Source organism: Palaemon carinicauda, chromosome 16, assembly GCF_036898095.1.
Source record: "Palaemon carinicauda isolate YSFRI2023 chromosome 16, ASM3689809v2, whole genome shotgun sequence".
Taxonomy (NCBI): Eukaryota; Metazoa; Arthropoda; class Malacostraca; order Decapoda; family Palaemonidae; genus Palaemon; species Palaemon carinicauda.
The window spans coordinates 104,022,895-104,027,894 of NC_090740.1; positions in this window are offsets into that span (position 1 = coordinate 104,022,895).

Genomic DNA, 5,000 nt, shown 5'->3' on the forward strand with positions numbered 1-5,000 from the left:
TGGCTTTGTGAACAAAGAGACAACCCAATAGCATATGATGCCCTCAAAACATACCTTCTGCAGCAGTACTCGCCGTCGCCAGCCGCCCGTATAGCAAAGCTTTTTCAGCTCTCGCAACAACCGTTGGGGGGACCAAAGGGGTTTCGCTTGCCCTCAGGCAAATGGACCAATATCGCTCGCCCTTCAACCTGCCGCAGACGGCTCTCCCTCGTGAGGTGAACCTACTTCGTGCCCTTTGGATACGCCGTTTACCCGAACCTGTATGCGCTGCCATACCCGATGTCGATAGTTTACCCATAAAGGACTTGATGACCAAAGCCGACGCCCTTATGGACAGCCACTTCAAGACCTCCATCAACGCCTCCACCCCTGACGACGAGGATGCCTATTCAACGTCAACCGAAGCTGACATGAATGCCGTAGGACATACACGCCTACCCCGTGACGTGCCGAAGCGGCGACAAAGCCGCCCGCCACCCACCAATCGCTCGCGCCCCCAACGAATGACTTCTACAGCCACTTACTACCTCCCATCCGCCGCAGTTTTGCTACTACCACTTCAGATTCGGGGCAACCGCGAAGAAATGTGCCAAGGATTGTCAGTGGCCAAAAAACGTGTAAGTAGGCCATCGCTTGTGGCGGTGGCCTCCCATGTTTCTAATCTTTTCTTTTTATAGGATGCAGGAACGGGCGTGCGATTTTTGGTAGACACGGGTGCTTGTCGTTCTCTTTTGCCAAGGAAACTCTTCAAGGCACGACGTAGTCTAACTACATCTGCCGACGTCCGCTTAGTAGCTGCCAACGGATCTGCGATACCCACCTACGGTTACGAGAACCTCAAATTATCTTTTTTATTATAACTTTAATATTTTTTCTTAAAGATTTGGTAACCTTTATTATCTCTTCTTCAAACTATAAAGTAATGGAATTGACATATTTGGTTACGTAGAAAAAAAAAAAAGAAGTCAGTTTTTAACTTTTTGATGACACGAGCCAAGTGAATCTAAAGAAAAACACCCGATTTTAGGGGGACAAAACATTACTCCTTTCATTCTATATTTATATATAATTAAGGTATAATTTCATGGTTGTAACAAGAGTTCTCTCGCTTGAAGGAAAGTCAGATTAAAAAAAAAACTTTGCTAGCGTAAAATGTTATGGACCGAGATAGTTTTAGAAAAATATTGCAACCTTTGCTACTTAAAAAGTGCGTGGCACTCGAGGGTCAAAAGATATCCATACGCCTTTGGACCTCAAAAGTTTAAACATAACAATACCATTTGAGATGGAATATTTCATTCAAAGGAAAGTAAGAAAGATATGACAATTTTAAGCTGGAATTGGCCTAAGGCATTTGATATGGTTCATATGAAATATAGGTTTGGATTAATAGAAAAATTTTGAGTACCAATTTAGATATTAAACCTATAAAGAATCAGTGAAAACTATGAATAATGATGGCTTGAGTTTCTTACCATTGTTTATGTATTTTAGTTCATCCTTCTCTATAAAAATGTCCTCATACCATAAGTCATTGTTATTATAATGTATTTCTTTTAGCAAAACTCTACAAAGTAATTGAGATGAATGTTATGTAACATTCAGGTATTTTGAATGGAAACTTTAAACGGAAAAATATACCACAATGATGATGGGATTTTGGGGAAACGAAAACATGGTCTCTTACTTAGATAAAAGAATTAAGGTGTATGAAATATCGTTGGCATCTTCTTTCCTAATGATTTAAAAAATAAATGTGGTTACAACTAACCTCATATTGCTCAAAAACTAGTAATGCTTCGTTACATATAAAATTAAAGACAATAGTAATTCTTACCAGAGAGGGATTCTTGCAAAGTGTTCTATACCATACACGGTAATTCCCCTTTTTCAAATATACTTCTAATAAAAAAAAAATAATAAAAAATAAAAAGACCTTAAAATAAATGTATTTACATTCAAGTATATTTAGAGCGAAGAGTAATTTCCCTTAGATAGAAGTATTATTTGTCTGTACAAATAAAAATATAGATTGTTGATAGGTAATGGATATTCTAAACCATTAGAAATTTTTAGTTAAACAACTTAGAAAAATGTCAGTTCTGCCTTAACTTAAACAGATTTTATTGAAGAACTTCATCAATTTGAATGAAAAATAAGTATCTCTTGCATCCCCAGATTCCTACTCTCTTGTAATAGACGGAATAAGAAAGGTCTCTTTTACAAAATAAGCAGATTTTAACCATGTGTTCAATTAAAGATAAAAATCCTAAAATCTAAAGAACATTCTTTCAATAATAATGAAAAAAAAAATACTCAGGGAGACTAAAGGTGACAGTAATAGGCATATACACGTTACTTAAAAAAGTAAATAGAAATAGCTAATTATGAAAAAAAATATATGCAAACCAATGAATAATTCAATTTTATTACATATATACACAGCAGGTTACAATAAAAATATACGATGGGCTAAAACCAAAAATACTTCGACCCGGTTGTATGTTTAATTGAGTGTTATTTAACTGAAAGGGGAGCGTAACTTTTTTCCTGAATGTTTACTCTCCTAGTTTGCTTCTATATATCTATAAATCTATCTATCTATCTATCTATCTATCTATCTATCTGTTTATCTATTTATCTATACCTCCATCTAAATATCTATTCTTCTATATATTTATCTATATATCTTCGTATCTATCTATGTATCTATGTATATATCTACCTATTTTTTATTTGAAAGGGAGAATACAAATCCGAGTTGACGAATATAAATGTAACTGTCTATAAAGATATAAAGATATCAAGTGACGCTTTTGTTTTTTCTATAGTTTTAGGGTGTTATGTGTATTTACATTAAAATGATGAAAGGTTTAATGTTGAAATGTTAATATATATGAACGAGCGATGTTTTTCTTTATTCTGACGACGGGTAAGTAAGATAAAGGAAAGAATGAATTCACATATGGAGAGGTGGAACCACAGAAGTGTATATATTAGTAAATACAGAGAGAGAGAGAGAGAGAGAGAGAGAGAGAGAGAGAGAGAGAGAGAGAGAGAGAGAGAGAGAGAGAGAGAGAGAGAGAGCATTTGCATTCTATCTTGGATTGATATCAGTTCAGGGGATAAAAGTTGGAGAAGTATATGTCAAGGGACTTGAATTATGATACAGCAGAGAATAGTCGTAAAGATATGAATAACTAAAGAAAATGTTACTTTTTGGACCAGTGTGGGTGATGTTTTATCGAAGGGATATCTCTTTTTACATAACATTCTATCGCATTTTTTTTTGGGTGGGGGATGAGCATTGAACATGGTTCACAACGTTTTTCATTAACCCCCCCCCCCCCCCCCTTTCATTTTTAAGGAGTCGCGGCTTTCTGTAAAATTACATTATTGGATGTACAGACAGTTTCCACTTTTTTAAGGAATAACAGAATCTCCTAAATATTGCCATTACACTAAATCAAAGTTATATTAAATTAAAGAAATTTTTAAGAAAAAACAATTAGGTATTAGCCTTAAAGTGTTTAAGGAACCTATGTACACATACAATCAAATATCAATCCCAATAATTTAGCTCTACTTACACATGGGCTCTGTATGTATATGGATATACATATATATATATATATATATATATATATATATATATATATATATATATATATATATATATATATATATGTATATATATATATATATATATATATATATATATATATATATATATATATATATATATATATATATATATATATACATGTATATATATGTATATATATATATATATATATATATATATATATATATATATAATATATATACATATATAAATATACACATATATATATATATATATATATATATATATATATATATATATATATATATATATATATATATATATATATATATCGTGTCTGGATGTACTCTCTGGATACGACAGAAGTGGGCAATAGTAGTTTTGCCTGTTGAAAACTTAAACCCTTTCATACAAGCCCACTGAATAATTTTGTCAATTTTAGTTCCAGCAAATGAAATTAAGAGATCATCTACAAATATTGTTGAGAGAACATCTTGAGGAATGACAATGGATATCCCATTGATGGCTAAGCGAAGGCAAAAGGTAAAATAGCGATTTTTTTACTGCTTGGTCCTGTGAAAAGAATAGAGGGGGGTAAAAGGTTTAAGGCTAACTAGCTTTTATACTGAAGATGGGTTGATATGATTTCCAAGTGCAAAAACATGAAGTCCAGAAGATTAATATAGACGAATTGTCATTGAGTTTTATCTCCTTCGTTGCTCTGTGGTTTGTCAATGGTTTGTTTTTTAAGTTTCCTGCACCATAGTTCGATTCCCGGCTGGTCAAAAGCTATTGTCTTTGAATGGTTCCGTGTAGGGCTTTGATCCAGACGTGGGTAAGAGAATCCAGACTTCAATATATGAAAATAGAGGGCTTATTTGAATATGAAAAAAAAAAAAAAAAAAAAAAACATCTAAATGTGCAGATTTTATCATTAGTTGAATGTTAAGTACTAACATACCATTTAGCTAAGATGGTGAAGATGGGTTAATTTCAAATCTAAGTACAGGAAACATGAATTCGAGAGGTATAAGTATAGAAAAATTGACATTGACATTTACTTCTTATCTTTATCCGTGGCTAAGTAGTATGTCACTGTTGTTACAAGATCCCTACATTAAGGTTCGATTCCAACCCGGTCAGTACCTATTTTCTTTGAGTGTTTTCGTCTTTGGCCCTTATCCCGAGATCAGTAAGGGAATACGAACATCAATGCATAAGAATATATGGCTTATTTTAATTAGAAAAATATGTCAAAATATGAAAAATTTATCATTAATCGAATGGTAAGTACAAAGTTAACAATTATCTACAATGATGAAGACGGTTCGATTACAATTCTATGTATAAAAAACCTGAATTTGATAGGTACATATACAGAAAAATTGTCATGGACATTTATCTTCCTTAGTGG